The 18,401-nt window shown below is 46.8% G+C and overlaps 1 protein-coding gene across 1 annotated transcript in view; it reads left to right on the forward strand.

The window, feature by feature from the left end:
- Nucleotides 1-1,625: 1,625 nt before the first annotated feature.
- Nucleotides 1,626-18,401, forward strand: part of NTN3 (netrin 3) — a 205,185-nt gene continuing 188,409 nt past the window's right edge. The window contains exon 1 of the mRNA XM_060260674.1: nt 1,626-1,719. The gene's annotated coding sequence lies outside the window, so the exon portion shown is untranslated. The remainder of the gene's footprint in view (nt 1,720-18,401) is intronic.

Genomic DNA, 18,401 nt, shown 5'->3' on the forward strand with positions numbered 1-18,401 from the left:
GAAGGGGTCATGAGAACTAAGCGCTGATGCAACCCTTTCTGCCCTCCTTCTCATGATTGGCCTAATTCACAGAATCAGCATTGCTGCCGGATGGCCCTCTAGCCTCTGCTTGAAAACCTCCAAAAGGAGAGCCCACCACCTGCCAAGGAAGCCTGTTCCACCAAGGAACCATTCTGACTGTCAGGAAGTTCTTCCTCATGTTTAGCAAAAAACATTTCTAATTTAATTGCAAGCCACTGGTTCTGGCCTGACCTTCTGGGGCCACAGAAAGCAACTCCACACCATCCTCTATATATGACAGCTCTTCAAGTACTTGAAGATGGTTGTTGTTATTTTGCCTCATCCCAGCCAATGCCAAGCTCTAGGCAATCTACAATAAAAGGTACACATAAAACCAATAAAACCAGTAATTTTAAAAAGTTGCAACACAGTGAACATACTTTATAGCATGCTGTAATTCTGCTTATCATATCACCTCCCCATCATCTCCTCTCCAATGCCAAAAGGCATTCCTGCTTGCTTGCAACATTTCAAGAAGTGGCTTTGGCTTAGACTGATTTCATCTTCATGGGCAAGCATTCAGCAGCTAATGGTTTGGCCCTGGTTAGTACCTTAATGGGAAAGCACTAAGGAAGTCCAAGGTTGCAGGAGATGAAAAAGAGATTGAATTTATACCCTGCCCTCCACTCTGAGTCTCAGAGCAGCCTATAATCTCCTTTACCTTCCTCCCCACCCTCCAGCAGGCACCCTGTAAGGTAGATGAGGCTGAGAGAGCTCCCCCAGAAGCTGCCCTTTCAAGGACAGCTCTGCGAGAGCTACAGCTGACCCAAGGCCATTCCAGCTGCTGCAAGTGGAGGAGTGAGGAATCAGACCCGGTTCTCCCAGATAAGAGTCTGCACACTTAACCACTACACCAAAGTAGGCAATAGCAAACCACCTACGTCTGCCTCTTTAAAAACCCTACAAGGTCTCCATAAATTGGCTGCAATCTGATGGCACTTTCCATTGACCAATGTTACTTATCAGGACTTCCGAACAGCAGAGTTGGGGAGGCCTTTGGGCAGATGACTACTCTACTTGGTGCAATGCTTGTGAATATAAAGGTCCTAATGGTGGTTCTGACTCTACTTAAAGTAGTTGGCAGGGTGTGTAGTACAGCCAGGAGATCCTAAGATTGTCTGGCAGCCAGAAGTGTTAGCTCTTTTTAGCATTATGCACCACTAGATGGCGAGCTGGACTTGTAAGGAAGTGACCGGTTCAGGCCCAAAGCAGCAACTCTGAAGAATTAAATGAGGGATAAGCAGAGAGGATGGACCTTTCAAATCATTGCAGGAATTGCCTGGTTTTCAGCTTGCTAGAGCTACACAGCTGAGTCATCTTAATTAATAGCTGGATTGGTAGACGGAGAGGTAAGTTTCTCAGAAGATAAAGCCAAGTGTGTGTGGGGGAGGGTTTTTCTTAATTATTGTGCATCTTTTGGGCAGGATACTCACCTGCCTTTGGGGTTTGAGTAAGTTTTGGCTGATTGCATTCATTCCATCCTAGCTTGTTGACCGTCTCAAGATGTTTAATCTGTTTTGCCTGGCCAATTATTGTTAATCAAGGTCACCTTGCCTTCCTTTTAGGGACTTTGCCTGATTTGCTGCACTTGAGTGTGGACCTGAGCGCTGAGTATCTCGGGAGAGAATCCAAAGGCCGGAGCATACACTGCTTTTTAAGGTAAGAGACGTTGCAGAGGTGGTTTGCTATTGCCTACCTCTGCGTCATGTCTCTGGTATTCCTTGGAGGTTGTCCATCCAATACTAGCCAAGGCCGACCCTGCTAAGCTACTGAGATCTGATGAGACTGGGCTAGCCTGGGCTTCTAGTTAAAGTGCTTTGCTGCATGAGACTAATTAACTGTAGCTTCATAGTGAGGTAGCTTATGTTGAATCTGTCCATTTCAGTATGGTCTCTTCTGCCTAGCAACAGCTCATAGACCTGTTATTGGAGACTTTTTAACTGGAGATGCTGGAAACTGAACCCAAGGACTTCTGCATGTGTGCAAATCTGGTGCTGTACCTGTGAACCTCTAGGCCAGGGGTGGCTAAACTTGCTTAACATACGAGCCACATAGAATGAATGTCAGATGTCTGAGAGCAGGCAGGTAGGCAGGCAAATAGATGGGGGGAAGGAGGGAGAGGTGGAAAAAACTTTAACGTTGAATGCATTCTCTAACCCACTGGCTGGCTTGGCTTGGAGGAATGATTTAAAGAGAGAAATGCCTTCTCCAAGCTGGCCGATGGGGGCAGTGGGGGCTTTAAGAGCCACACGATATGTGTGGAAGAGCCACATGTGGCTCCTGAGCCAAAGTTTGGCCACCCCTGCTCTAGGCCTTGTTTGATGTGGGTTTGGCGTGGGGCTTTTTCGTCATTCTAGCAGGGATGAGCAATTTCCTTGGTCCTGTTGCTTTATTTTTCAACAACTTTGCTTTGTGCTGCGTTACATTACTTGGTAATTATGATTCAACTAAATGTAGAATGGGGGGGGGGGGGCATATGCAGTTTGCTGCAGCTTTCAGTTCCTTCAATTAGTTTGCATCTTTGCTTTTCTTTCTATGTTCCTGACGTTCGTGTGTGCCCTGAGTAAAATGCTGCCCCATCAAACCCTCCTTGCTGTGGTGGTCATCTGTTTGACTATATGAAGATTATTTTTAGATTACTGTTTCATCTTCATTGTGGTCTTTGTGCAGTCCCAAACTTGAGTACTGTACTCAGCCATGAACCCTAACTCAGAGACTTCAGCATGCCTGAAGTGAGGGCAAAGCTCACTGCCGCGCTCAGCTGAATCAACAGGATATGCAATACTATTGAAAGCAGTTCTTTGTGGGGTATTATCAGTGCTAAGTGCTCAGAAGGATACATGCATTAGAGTTGCCAGGTCTGTGTTCAAAAATACCTGGAGACTTTGGGGGTGGATCCAGGAGAGGGTTTCGTTAGGGGAGGGGAGGAACCTCAGAAGGGTACACACCATAGAGTCCACCCTTCAGAGCAGCTATTTTCTCCAGGGGAGCAGATCTCTGCCAGCTGGAGATCTCCAGGCCCCACCTGGAGGCTGGCAAGCCTATCATGCATGTTATTAAGGCATTGCCTCAAAGGAATTCTGATGCAATGCTGCGTCCACTCACATCAGGATTGCTTTTGTGCAGTGTCTTATCAGTGCACACACATGCATCAGTACTGTGATGGTGGGGGAAATGAATGGAAGGGACAAAAAGCAGCAGCAATATAATTGCATAGTACTCTTTACTTGATTCAGAATGAAAATGCATGTAATGAAGAATCCCTATTGGATCAGTTACACTTGGGAAACAAGACTAGGCAAACTGAAACTACAAAATTTGGCAAGAAATCCAAATATGTGAATGCAAAAAGTTTAGTCAGGGCCTTTTTTGTTTTTTTTTTAGCGGGAACACACAAGAACACCGTTCCAGCTGGCTTGGTGCCAGGGGGTGTGGCCTAATATGTGTATGAGTTCCTGCTGGGCTTTTTTTTAAAAAACAAAAAAGAGCCCTGGGTTTAGTTGTCAGCAAGTGTACTTGTCTGTCTGTGTTTGATTTATGTAGAAATTTTATACTTGCTAGTTTAATTATGCATTTTTTCTGGACTGAAGATGCCTTTTCCTTTTGGTTTCTATTCCATTGCTCTGCTGTAATACTTGGACTCTGTCACTAGGTGGCACTATAATGCTGCTCCTTAATACTTAAGCATACGCGTCTCACAACACATTTGCTCCTCTCTGCAATGCTTTAGGTCCGAATAGGTCTAGGCATGGTACAGTTATTTGATTTCTCCGTGCCAGATTGCACCATGTTAAAGAAAGACACATTTCTCCATAAACAGATTTCCCCTCTAAGTGTCGTGATGGGGAACTAATTCGCCCCCCCCCCCCAATATTTGTGCAGTTGCACAGGATGTCCATTACAAAAATGGTTTAAAAAAACAAACACAGAAAGGGTGTGGCATCTTTATGTGGGCAGGCTGCAACCCTTGAATAATAATGCAGGCAATATGCAATCATGCAGATGTGTGTGGGTGAAACAGAAGTGCCTGCCAACCCTTGTGGAGCCTTGCACAATCCAGACAATCCAGTCTGGAGTCCCAGACTCTGAAGGGATTTCACCCGAGGAGGACAGTTTTAGCAGCAGAGGCTCCAACAGAGGTATGGCAAAGGGGAACCGGATACAAAGACGGAAGAGGGGAAGGTGTAAATTGGGCTGCCTGTCAATCGGATTGTCCATCCTAAGATCTCAGTTCAGGTGCTCCGGTTTGAGTGTTTTTTGGAGAGAGCCTGGGACAGCGGGAGTTCAGATTGTTCATGGGGGGCCGATACCAGTTTCCTGGTATGCGAACCTGCAGGAAAAGTGCCTTTGCCAGGTGCACATGTTGAAGTTTTATGGATGCACATAAAACATTTTGTGCACATGAATGCAAAATGCAATTTAATTAATGAAGTGGTCTATAAAAGGAATCTCTGGGTAGCCACCAGGGGGAGAGCTAAACCCATAGAAGAAGCCCCTTCTCTGCTTTTTCTTTTTCTTTTTGGCAGCTTAGCTTGGTAAAGGTGCCACTGGGCTCAAACTTTGTTCTATCAGCTTGGGAAAGTGCTGCGTTTTTCTTATTTCTTTCGCAATGGTGGGGTCTTTTCAGTTTGCCAGAGCAGGCCTTAAAAAGGACAGAATGGCCCACTTCCCATTGGGGTCTGCAAAAACCTCTAAGTGGCAGAAAGGGAGCCCCGTGGCGCATGGTGGTAAAGCTGCAGTACTGCAGTCCAAGCTCTTTGCTCACGACCTGAATTCAGTCCCGGAGGAAGCTGAGTTCAGGCAGCCGGCTCCAGGTTGACTCAGCCTTCCATCCTTCCGAGGTCGGTAAAATGAGGATCCAGCTTGCTGGGGGGAAAGGGTAGATGACTGGGGAAGGCAATGGCAAGCCACCCCGTAAAACGTCTGACATGAAAACGTTGTGATGCAACATCACCCCTGAGTCGGAAACGACTGGTGCTTGCACAGGGGACTACCTTTACCTTTTTTAAAACAGCAGAGACCCCTGCTGACGTGTTATTTAGCACTAAGCGTGGTTTGCGTACAAGAATCTTTCACAGTCCTTCCCTTGGACTTCGTTGCCATCTGGGTTGTTTCTGCTAATCCTACATCTGGCTCTTTGGACTGGTGGGAGGCACAGTGGGGATTGTCGCAGCCTCTGTGCATCTGGATGTGTGTCAGGCCAGCTGAATCAATACCTCTGCCAATACCTCTGTGATTGAATATGAAGGTTGCTTTCTGCCAGGTCAGGGCATTTCAGCTCAGAATGGTTTGCTGGCAGCTAGCCGTCATTCTCCAGGGTCTCTGATGAAGAGCTGTCTTTTCCAAAACCTGCCCTCTGAGATCCTTTAACTGGAGGTCCTACTGACTGAACCCAGGACCTGCTACCTGCTAAGCAAGTTCTCTGCCCAAATATGCAGCAGACCACATGAAGCTGTCTCATGTCTGCATCCATAGATTTTATTTCAGAAGGCATTTGGCTGACGGTGGACTGTTTGGGCAGATCTGGCTTTGTACTGTTTTTATCTGGCATGGCGGCGTTTTCAGCCCTTTTAATGTGCTTGCAATTTTCTGCGTTATTAGTTTAAGGAAATAAGGAGGAAATATCAAGGGATGTTTTTGAATTGGCCCAACGCTGATAGAATCTGCCTTTGTGGCCTCAGCAAGATTGATACAGCCTTTCATGCTGTGCTAGAATGCAGATTTTGGGGTTTTTTAGATTATGAGGGATTGCTATATTAAACCTTTGTTCAACCAGTCATCTCCCTATACTCTGGAAACCCTGGCTGCTTGGCTCAGTGATAAGGATCCTAAGACCACTCTAGCAATTGCGAAATTTGTCTCAGTCCTTTTAGCCCTGGAGGGAGGGAGGAAAGAAGGAATGTCAGCTGCTGCTCAATATTTGTGAATCAATGAACTTCTAAGGCTACAAAAAGGGGGGGAGGGAGAGATGGAAATATTTTAAGGACAGAAATATTTTATAGGAATATAAGATCTGATTGTTGGCTGTCAGTCCTTTTCTAGACACTTTAAGTGGTTTGAGCCTGGGACCTTCTGCCTGCAGAGGTTTGCTCTATCACTGAGCCACAGCCCCTGGAATTGCCTTAAAGCAGGGATGTCAAACATAAGGCCCAGAGACAGAACCAGCCCATCTTGGGCTCTTATGCAGCCCATGAGATTTCCCGCTTTAATAGAGATCAGCTCCCCTGGAGAAAATGGCTACTTTGAAAGGTGGACTCTAGGGCATTGGACTATGCTGAGGCTCCTCCCTTCCCCAAGCCCTGCTAGGGTTGCCAATCCCCAGGTGGGGGGCAGGGGATCCCCCGGTTTGGAGGCCCTCCCCCTGCTTCAGGGTCATCAGAAAGCGGGGGGCGGGAAATGTCTGCTGGGCACCACATTATTCCCTATGGAGACCCATTCCCATAGCGTATAATAGAGAATTGATCTGCTGGTATCTGGGACTCTTGGGGGGGGGGCTATTTTTTTTGAGGTAGAGGCACCAGATTTTCAGCATATCATCCAGTGCCTTTCCTCAAAAGACCCTCCAAGTTTCAAAAAGATTGGACCAAGGGGTGCAATTCTATGAGCCCCCAAAGGAAGTGCCCCTATCCATCATTATTTCCAATGGAGGGGAGGTGTGCAGTCTCTTTAAATGTGACAGCCAGATGCTCATTACAACCTTTCTCCTGGCTCCACCCCCAATGTCTCCTGGCTCCACCCCCAAAGTCCCCAGATATTTCTTGAATTGAACTTGGCAACCCTAAGCCCTGCCCTCTCCCAGATCCACCCCCAAAGTCTCCAGGTGTTTTCCATCATACACCTGGCATCCCTTCCAACAAGAAACTGGTGCAAGAGAGGGAACAGGAGACTGCTGTGGGGCGGGGGGGGGGGAGAGCGGGCAGACCCACTCGGATTGTGACTTCAGCACAGCCGAAAAGCCTCGTCTGCAGCAGTCGAGCAGCGTGGGAGCACCTGCCCAGTGCAGCACTGCTGGCTCTCCAGTCTGCCCATGCGAGTTTGCCTTTGCACCCCCCCTTCCACCTTGCAGCCCATGGGGCCTTGCAGTGAGGATACCACAACTCAGAGCTGAGCAGCTGCTGCCCTTTATACAGTTTATATCTCCAGCAGTGTCCCCTCTAAGTTGAGTTAGTGTGAGCTGGCTGACAGATTTTTAGCCTCCAGCTCACACCTTTTTGTCAGGAAGGGTGACCCCAGAGCACAACAGTTTATGCAGTAGCTCACCACTTTAATGCCAATAGCTCACAAAGTAAGGGGAGGGACGGTGGCTCAGTGGTAGAGCATCTGCTTGGTAAGCAGAAGGTCCCAGGTTCAATCCCTGGCATCTCCAAAAAAGGGACCAGGCAACTAGGTGTGAAAAACCTCAGCTTGAAACCCTGGAGAGCCGCTGCCAGTCTGAGTAGACAATACTGACTTTGATGGACCCAGGGTCTGATTCAGTATAAGGCAGTTTCATATGTCCATAAAGTAGAATTTTTGCTCACAAGACTTTGCAGCTTAGAGGGAATATCGATCTCCAGTGCATTACGCTTATGGCACATGTGGCCCAGCCTGACAAAGTGACATTTATGTCAGGTCTGGCCCTTATAACAAATGACTTTGACATCTCTGCCTTGAAGGATACGCATTTGTTCGGTGGCTGAATTCTTTAGAAACTGTACTCCAAGTAATACTTTATCATTGGCTGATGCTTGCCAGATTGACAGAACTCTTAGCCATTGGGGCATTCTTTAATCTCTCTGAGGCCTCTATTTTGCTTAATAGATTTTTTAAAATAAACACACCTGTTCCACAAGATCATCCTATCTGATCTTAGCAACCTTGTACCAGAAAATGACAGGAAGCCTTCTCCAGAAGTTTCCACATCATCAAATGAGCTGTGTGACTTTTTAATTTTTTTTAAGTTTGAAGGGGAGGCAGCCTAGAGGTCAGTAGCTTGTCATTGCCCTGTCAGAGAGCCAGCTTGGTGTCGTGGTGAAGTGCATGGACTCTTATCTGGGAGAACTGGGTTTGGTTCCCCATTCCTCCGCATGTAGCTGCTGGTGCGACCTTGGATTGGTCACATCTTCTCTCAAGAGCAGTTCTCAAAAGAGCTCTCTCAGCCCCACCTACCTCGCAGGCAATACTTCCTCTAAGCTGTGGAGTCTTGTGAGCAAAAATTCTACTTTGTGAGCTACAGGTATTACAGTTGTGAGCTATTGCATAAATTATTGTGCTCTGGGGCCATTTTTCCTGAGCTAGGACAAAAATGTATTAGCTGGAAGCTAAAAATCTGTGAGCTAGCTCATGCCAACTCAGCTTAGAGGGAACACTGCTCACAGAGTGTCTGTGGTGGGGAGAGTAAGAGAAGGAGATTGTCAGCTACTCTGAGTGAAGGGCGGGGTATGAATCCAGTCTCTTCCTCCTCCTCTTTTTCCCTATCCCTTAGAAAGAAATTCCCTCTTGACCTCCGATACAACAGTCTGTCAGACAAAGACACAGAGATCATCTCTCCCTAGACAAAGAGCATCTTATGCCTTTGCTGGTGGTCACTTGTGATGCCCTCCCTGAGATATGGGTGGGGAGGGAACACCAAAAAAATCCCTGATCCTGCTAACTCTTTGCCATCATCCACATGGTATTATGGTAGCTGCTTGCCATACAATGGCTACGTATGGATGAGGGTTTGAGGGATGAGTTCTGTCCCCTTCCCCATCTCTCTTTTTGTAGGGCGTTTTTTGTAGCAGGAGCTCCTTTGCATATTAGGCCACACAGCCCTGATGTAGCCGATCCTCCAAGAGCTTACAGGGCTCTTCGTACAGGGCCTACTGTAAGCTCCTGGAGGATTGACTGGTCCATCAGGGGTGTGTGGCCTATTATGCAAAGGAGTTCCTGCTACAAAAAAGCCCTGCTTTTATGCCTAGTGGTGGAGTGGTTGAAATTGCTCCTTCTGGTTCATAGCAACATCTTTCTATGAGGAGCTGCCCTTTACGGCTGTGTTTCAAACAGCTCCCCCCCCCCCAAAAAAAATAGAGATGTATCTGTAATTCTGTCCAGGTTTTGGAATTCCAGAGTACCTGCCTCTTTTCTGAATATTCATTAGCAATCCTCCATTGCTATACTATTTATTTCTGTACAGAATTGTCCAGGTGCAATTTACTACAGGTTTGAGCTAATTTATGCATTCCCTGCTTTGAAATTATAAATTGCCAGTGCATGTTATTGCATGGATAAAACATTCCAGAAAAGCAACATTGATATGATCTGTGTGTATAATTGCATCAGGATTTTTTTTGTGCAGGGTTTGACCCATGTGCAGGAGTCCACATGCCCATTGATAAAACACAGCACATTTTTTTCTAATGAATCACACACACACATCACAAAGGTTGTTTTTTTTGTTTTGGTAATGTTCATAAGTTGAATGTGGGGGAAGATGCAAACAAGCCAATGAATCTGATAGCAGTGAGCCAGTTGTGCATGCACAACTTACAGAACAATTTTAGACATGCTCCTAGCCAGATTCAGTGGGAGCTCACAGGAGCACAGCTCCTGAACCTTTCTGAGAGTTCTACCTCTTCCTTCTGAGAGTTCCAGCTCCTTGTCCATTGAATCATAGAATCATAGAGTTGGAAAGGTCCTCTAGGGTCATCTAGTCCAACCCCCCCTGCACAATGCAGGAAACTCACAAACACCTCCCCCTAAATTCACAGGAACTTCATCGCTGTCAGATGGCCATCCAGCCTCTGTTTAAAAACCTCCAAGGAAGGAAAGCCCACCACCTCCCGAGGAGGAAGCCTGTTCCATTGAGGAATCACTCTAATGGTCAGGAAGTTCTTCCTAATGTTGAGCCGGAAACTCTTTTGATTTAATTTCAACCCACTGGTTCTGGTCCTACCTTCCAGGGTCACAGAAAACAATTCCACACCATCCTCTATATGGCAGCCCTTCAAGTACTTGAAGATGGTGATCATATCACCTCTCAGCCGCCTCCTCTCCAGGCCATGCCCAGCTCCTTCAACCTTTCCTCATAGAACTTGGTCTCCAGACCTCTCACCATCTTCGTCACTCTCCTCTGGACCTTTTCCAGCTTGCGATATCCTTCTTAAAATGTGGTGCCCAAAACTGAACACAGTACTCTAGGTGAGGTCTTACCAGAGCAGAGTAAAACGATACCATCACATTACAAGATCTGGACACTATACTTCTGTTGATACAGCCCAAAACTGCACTTGCCTTTTTAGCCACCGCATCACACCATTGACTCATGTTCAGCGTATTATCCACTAAGACCCCTAGATCCTTTTTGCACATACTACTGCTAAGACAAGTCTCTCCTGTTCTATAACCATGCATTGGATTTTTCCTACCTAAATGCAGAACTTTACATTTATCCTTGTTAAAATTCATTTTATTGATTTTAGCCCAGTTTTCCAGTAGTAGATGCAGCTGCATAACAATCCCTGGATGAGCTCCACCACCTATTTTTCTACAAAACGACCCCTGCTCCTAGCTAAAATGGAGCACAGGAGAACTGGTATGCAGAGCAGAGCAACATTTCAGAGCAATAGAACAAAGCAGTAGACAAGTGCACCTTTAAGACCAACTAAGTTTTATTCAGAATGTAAGCTTGTCTACTGCTTTGTTCTATTGCTTCAGACCAACACGGCTGCCCACTTGGGTCTATTTCAGAGCAATGTTGAGCCTGTGTTCTGCAAATTGGGAGATAACGTTACTCGGGGCTTCACACTCTTCGCTGCTGTGCCTCTTACGCCAAATTTTTTCAATGTAGTCAACCTGCTTAGAACCCTTCCTTTTCTGAGCAAACAGTTACTAATATTTAGATTTGATAAATGATCACTTGAATTTTTTTCATGTATTTTTTGGTTGTGTGTCCCTGGACATCATAGTGACCTCTGGAGACTCTTACTGGAGGCCTGGAGGATATTCAGGGAGGTGGCTGAATAAAGCCTGCCCCTGCCCTCCTGACTGCTGGTATTCCAAGGAGCTCTCCCATCCAAGCACTTGCCAGAGAAGAACCTGGAAGTCCTGGTGACCTCTGGTGACTGACCCCTACTGGCGGCCTGGAGGATATTCAGGGAGGTGGCTGAATAAAGCCTGCCCCTGCCCTCCTGACTGCTGGTATTCCAAGGAGGTCTTCCATCCAAGGACTTGCCAGAGTTGGCCCTGCTTAGCTTCTAAGAGCTGATGAGATCTCGCTTGCCTGGACTAGGGTTATCAATCTCCAATTGGGGACAGGGGATCATTCCCCCCACTTCAGAGTTACCAGAAAGTGAGGTGTGGTGGAATGTCCACTGAGTACTCCAATATTCCCTATGAAGACTGGTCCCCAGATGTATAATGGAGACTCAATTTGTGGGTATCTGGGGCTCTGTTTTTTGAGGCAGATGCACCAAATTTTCAGCATAGCATAGCATCTGGTGCCGCTCCTCAACCCCCCCCCCCAATTTTAAAAAGATTGGACCAGGGGGTTCAATTCTATGAGCCCCCAAAGAGGGTGCCCCAATCCTCCACTATTTCTAATGGAAGGAAGGCATTTAAAAGGAACACAATCCCTTTAAATGTGGTGGCCAGAACTCCCTTTGACGTTCAGTCATGCTTGTCACAACCTTGTTCCAGCCACCTACCTCGCAGGGTGTCTGTTGCGGGGAAGGGGAGGGAAAGCAGATTGTAAGTCGCTCTGAGACACCTTTGGGTAGTGAAGAACAGGGTATAAATCCAATCTCCTCCTCTTCTCCTGTTTCTATCTCAGAGCTTTCCCCATTTCCACACCAAACTTGAGTTGTCCCCTGTTTTTATCTAATTCTTTTTTTTGTTGTTTCTACATTACACCAAGTTCACCCCAATTTTGCCCCACGATTCTCCCAGAATATATGATGCTATTTGCCCAGGTAAATGAATGCGAGTCGAACTTTGAGAAATTCTGGGTGGAGGTCCAAGTGTGATGGGAAGGAGTGACCTCCAACCAATCCTTCTCTGTCAAACCCTATAGGATAAAATTGGGGGTTGGGGAAAGCAGATGCTACCCTAAGCTCTGTGAAGGAAGGGCAACTGGTGTAGTGGTTAAGTGTGCAGACTCTTATCTGGGAGAACCGGGTTTGATTCCCCACTCCTCCACTTGCAGCTGCTGGAATGGCCTTGGGTCAGCCATAGCTCTGGCAGAGGTTGTCCTTGCAAGACTTCTCTCAGCCCCACCCACCTCACAGGGTGTCTGTTGTGGGGGGAGAAGATATAGGAGATTGTAAGCTGCTCTGAGTCTCTGATTCAGAGAGAAGGGTGGGGTATAAATCTGCAATTCTTCTTCATAAAATGCAATAGATGCCGATGGATGGTGAGTCAATGGCTAATGTTTGTGGGCTGCTGATGGCCCACCCCGTGACGTGAACTTGGATCCACTTTAAATCCGCATCATTTCTGAGCAGAACCGTTACAGTGTCATCAGAAAGTCACTGGAGGACTCGCTGCTTTATTGTGCAATAAACATGCAGGTGTTTCTGAGTTGTTGGGGGAGGGGGGCACAACTCTGAAATATATTCTTCGGTCAGCACTTTTGGTTCAGAGGATATTGTGTGTGTGTCCCCCCCCCCCACCCCCGCACCCTGACTGCAGCGTGTTTTTGCTGGGAGAGAACATTTCCCCCCTCTTTCCTATCACCAAGTGTAATTTCTTTCTTTGCATTCCAAGTTTGGGATGTGGTTGTGTGTGTGTGTCTCACAGCCAGCTTTTAAGCACTGCAAACCTCCCATCTCGGGCCTCTTCGGGTCTCTGGTGAAGTGGAGGGCATAGATCTCCACTGGAAAGCCTTCGTCAGGAGGCAGCCTTTTGATCCGAACTGGGCAGGGCTGGAAGGGGAAATCAGAACTCTACCTGTTGGATCATTAAAATACCAACAGCCTTTTTTGTACGGTTGCTCCCTTTGGCATTTTCACATCTGGAACCCAGTGAAACATCAGCTTGTTGCCCTGGCCTGGATAGCTCAGGCAAGCCCAATCTTGTTGGGTCACGGAAGCTAGGCACAGTCAACTGCGGTGAGTACTCAGATGGGAGACTTCCTTGGAATACCCAGTCGGAGGTGAGGCAGGATTATTCAGCCACCTCCTTGAATATCCTCCAGGCCCCCAGTAGGGGGTCAGTTGCCAAAGGTTGCCATGACTTCCAGGTGTGCGCGCACACGCATACACCTAAAATATACAAAAATACCCACCCACCCCAAAGAAACATTGCCTTATGCTCAGTGTTCTGAACTGTCTTTTTTGTATGAGGGATAGAAAGCTTTAAGGCAAGGGTGTCCAAACTTGCTTAATGTAAGAGCCACACAGAATAAACATCAGATGTTTGAGAGCTGCAAGATAAGGAAGGAAGGAAGGAAGGAAGGAAGGAAGGAAGGAAGGAAGGAAGGAAGGAAGGAAGGAAGATAGATAGATAGATAGATAGATAGATAGATAGATAGATAGATAGATAGATAGATAGATAGATAGGGGGGAGAGCAGGAGGAGAGGTGGAAAGAAAGCAACTATAACTTTAAATGCATTCTCCAAGCTGCTAGCTTGGCTTGGCTTGGAGAAGCGATTTTAAAGAGAGAAATGCCTTCTTCTCCAAGCCAGCAGTGGGGGCTTTAAGAGCCACATACAATATGGGTGAAAGAGTCACATGTGGCTCCCAAGCTGCAGTTTGGCCACCCCTGCTTTAAGGGGAAGAGGCTGCCTCCTCCCCACATTGCACTCAAACCAGGGGAGGCCGTTGTTCCACGGGAGCGGCTGTTGTTCCTGAGACCTTCAGAGGATTGCTTCTGGTGCAAATAAAGCAGTGCCCAGAGGGGAGAGTCCCAGAGACTTCAGAATACTGGAACAGATTATCTGTGTCCTTAATCCTGGGAGCTGGTGGTACCAGCGCTCTGCTAGCACCTTACATAAACAGCCTCCCGTGTTTTCCTGCTACTGTTTCATGTGATACCGATTGCATGGATGGGGGGGGGGGGAGTTGTGCCTTCTTGGAATAATGTGACTCCACTTCCTGGACTGTAACTAAGAACTCATCCCCAGTGAATTATTGGAAAATAGGCCCAGTGACCAGTGTTCCCTCTAAGAAGAAGACTGCAGATTTATACCCTGCCCTTCTCTCTGAATCAGAGTCTCAGAGCGGCTTACAATCTTCTTTATCTCCTTCCCCCACAACAGACATCCTGTGAGGTGGGTGGGGCTGAGAGGGCTCTCACAGCAGCTGCCCTTTCAAGGACAACTCCTATGAGAGGTATGGCCAGGGGTGGCCAAACTTGCTTAACACAAGAGCCGCATAGAATAAATGTCAGATGTTTGAGAGCCACAAGACATGAATGTCAGATGTTTGAGAGAAGGAAGGAAGGAAGGAAGGAAGGAAGGAAGGAAGGAAGGAAGGAAGGAAGGAAGGAAGGAAGGAAGGAAGGAAGGAAGGAAGGAAGGAAGGAAGGAAGGAAGGAAGGAAGGAAGGAAGGTGCTTGCTGGGGTGGGTGCACTGTTGAAGAAGAAGACTGCAGATCTATACCAGGGGTGGCCAAATTTGCTTAGCACAAGAGCTGCATAGAATAAATGTCAGATGTTTGAGAGCCACAAGATGTGAACATCAGATGTTTGAGAGCCACAAGGAAGGAAAGAAGGAAAAAGGGAGGAGGGAGGGAGAGGTGGGAGGAGGGAGGGAGAGGTGAAAAGAAAGTGACTTCAATTTTAAATGCATTCTCCAAACCACCAGCTTGGAATGTCTTTTTCATGTTGGTCACCAGGGTGGTGGGGGCTTTGAGAGCCATACAATAAGTGTGAAAGAGCCACATGTGGCTCCCAAGCCACAGTTTGGCCACCCCTAGCTATGGCTAACCCAAGGCCATTCCAGCAGCTGCAAGTGGAGAGTGGGGAATCAAACCCAGTTCTCCCAGATAAGAGTCCACGCACTTAACCATTACACCAAACTGGCTCTAAGCTGAGCCAAACTTAACTCACAGCTGTTTAGACTCCAGCTCCCACATTTTTGTCTTAGCTCAGGAAGGATGGCCCCAGAGCACACTAATTTATGCAGCAGTTCACAACTTCCATGCCAGTAGCTCACAAAGTAGAATTGTTGCTCACAAGACTCTGAGGCTTAGAGGGAACATTGCCAGTGACCTCTCGTTCTTGCAAAGAGCAGTGGTTGTTTTTCAGGTGACCTGCAGAAGGGCGAGGAGGGAAGATGAATGGGAAAGGGTAAGCAAGAGAGGAGGAGGAAAGTTGGGCCGAGGTCCACTAGAGGGGGCCACTGGAATTATTAAGACTGCTTCTGAACCGGCACACCTCAGACCGCCCCCCTCATTTCTTCCTTCTTTTGCTCCAAAACAAATACAATAAAAGAGTGCAACGCTTACAAACGCATTGACTCTGAACTGTAAATCCTCTGAACATGTTGTGGGATCAGGGAACGTGATGGAAAGGAGGTTTGAATGTTCAGTTTGCTTCGGCCAGCAGTCCAGGCTGAGAAACGGAGGGCTTCTCTCCCCAGTTGGATGGTGGTGTCCGTCTCGCCTCTGTTCATAGCAAGAGCAGGCACAACTTGTTCAGGGAGGACAGCCACGTAGGAAATGGTTCATGTGCTGAGGATGGTGCAGGTCAGGGCTTTTTTTTGTAGCAAGAAGCCCTTTGCATATTAGGCCAGACCCCCCTGATGTAGCCAGTCCTCCAAGAGCTTGCAGTAAACCCTATAAGAAGAGCCCCTTAAGCTCTTGGAGGATTGCCTACATCAGGGGGTTTGGCCTAATATGCAAAGGAGTTCCTGCTAAAAAAAAAAAGCCCTGGTGCAGGTAGAGTTAAATTCCATTTGGTACAATTTCCAGATGGTCGTTAGGAACCCAGCAAAGAACTATGCTGTGGCTGTTAATCTTGTTGCATTTTCTTTTTCTGTGTTTTTAAAAGAAGCTAGAGTCAAGCACAAAACAAACCAACGCTTGAACAACCAGCTTGAAATATCCATTTGGAGTCATGGATGGTAGGGACAAATGATACATTGATTGATTCATAGACCTTTATTTGCATATCAGCAATTACAGAGTAAATAAAATATCCAATCTATGCTACATAAAATCTATCAAGTGTGAAATTCCAAAAAATGTTTTTACATGGGATAAAACAATACTATCTAAAATTTCCTTGAACTTTGAGGACTTCCACTAGAAATTCAGTGAAAATGTTAATAATTTTTGAGAACCGAATCAATCGGAAGAAACGGTCATTTCAGATAGTTTCTCAGGTATCTTTTAGCATGTAGTAAGTTTGAAAGCAATCTTTCCTGAGGGGACTCATACAAAGGCAATCTACGATTATATGATCAATTCTGTCTAAGGAATTAAGACCACAGGGGCAGAAACGTTCTTGCCTCGGGCTCTGGTGATACCTGCCATAAAGCACCCGAGGAGGGAATACATTAAACCTGACTAATAGAAAGGCTCTACGCTGTGGATGAATAGCAAGGTTATGAAGATATCAAGCCATCCTGCCTATGTGATTAGTGAGACCAAGTATGGTGGGTGAGCAAATAAAAATGAGTTGGTTCTAATTTTTGCAATTCGATGTCTAAAAATTGTTGCTTAATTAATTTAAAGGTATAGGATTCATCGGCTAGCAAACAAATAATGCCCTTGCAAATCTCAGCTTGTCTGGTGTAGTGGTTAAGTGCGCAGACTCTTATCTGGGAGAATTGGGCTTGATTCCCCACTCCTCCACTAGCACCTGCTAGAATGACCTTGGGTCAGCAGTAGCTCTGGTAGGAGTTGTCCTTGAAGGGGCAGCTGCTGTCAGAGCCCTCTCAGCCCCATCTACCTCACAGGGTGTCTGTTGTGGGGGCAGAAGATAAAGGAGATTGTAAGCCTCTTTGAGTCTCTGATTCAGAGAAGGGTGGGGTATAAATCAACAGTTGTCTTCTTCTTTCTTCTCCCTCCTCCTTCTCCTTCCTCTTCGGCATCCTTTTCCTTTCCCCAGAAACTTCTGATGTTTCTCCAGTTACCTTTCCAAACATATCTGTGATCATCAGGACTAGACATCTGACATTATAAAGAAAAAGTGACAGCTGGTCTTCTCTTGTTTGCAGCTGGATCCCACAGCCCTTTTGTTGCATAGCAACAGGGGTGGAATTCTAGCAGGAGCTCCTTTGCATATTAAGCCACACACCCCCATGTAGCCAGTCCTCCAAGAGCTTACCCAAAAGAGCCTTGCAAGCTCTTGGAGGATTGGCTACACCAGGGGTGTGTGGCCTAGTATGCAAAGGAGCTCCTGCTAGAATTCCACCCCTGCATAGGAACATAAGGAATAACATGTTAGATCAGACCAAATTGGTGCATCTGGACCAGCATCCTCTTTCCCCACAGTGTGGCCCGCTGGGTGCCCCCACCAGGAAATGAAGGCAACAGACTCTTCCTTTTGCTCCCTGTCTTCAGAGGTAAACTGACTCTGGACATGGAGGCTACACTTCATCATAGTGGCTAATAGCCACTGGTGGTCTTACCCTATATACTTCTGACTTAAGGAATAGCGGGCCAACATTATTAAAACTGCCTGCCAAGTCAGATCAAAGATCCTTCTGGCTCAGCATTCTCATCCCCAACATGATGATCTGGGGAAACCTCCAAGACTGTAATGATAAATTTTAAATCAATTTACTTTTTAGATTTATATCCTACCCTATCCCGTAAGCAGGCTCAGGGTGGCTTACAACAATATAACAACAGAGTTAAAATAATATCATAAAAACAGATGTTACAAAACCGGAGCTGCACGCTAAACAACCTTACAGACATAGGCAGTAAACAGCATGCAGCTGATGGCTAACAGCATAGCATAACACCATAAAATGGTGAAACGCTAGGGGAAGGGATGACTTTCAAGGATGCCTGCTGGATTAATTAAAGCCCGGTAGAAGAGCTCCATCTTACAGGCCCTGCAAAACCTTGGTAAGTCCCACAGGGCCCTGATCTCCAGCAGGAGCTCATTCCACCAGGTAGGGGCCAGGACTGAAAAGGCCCTGGCCCTCGTTGAAACCAGCCGGGCATCCTTAGGACCAGGAACTATAAGGCGACATAGAGCAGCAGACCTCAGAGCCCAGGGATTCATAAAGTATTGGATTTATGCCCCACCCTTTACTACCCAAGGGAGTCTTAGAGCGGCTTACGATCTCCTTTCCCTTCCCTTCTCTACCCACAACAGACATCCCATGAGGTATCTGGAGCTGAGAGAGCTCTGACTGAAACTGCTCTTGAGCAGAACAGCTCTGCGAGAACCTGTGACCGACTCAAGGTCACATCAGCAGGTGCATGT

This window comes from Heteronotia binoei, chromosome 20 (genome assembly GCF_032191835.1).
Source record: "Heteronotia binoei isolate CCM8104 ecotype False Entrance Well chromosome 20, APGP_CSIRO_Hbin_v1, whole genome shotgun sequence".
Taxonomy (NCBI): Eukaryota; Metazoa; Chordata; class Lepidosauria; order Squamata; family Gekkonidae; genus Heteronotia; species Heteronotia binoei.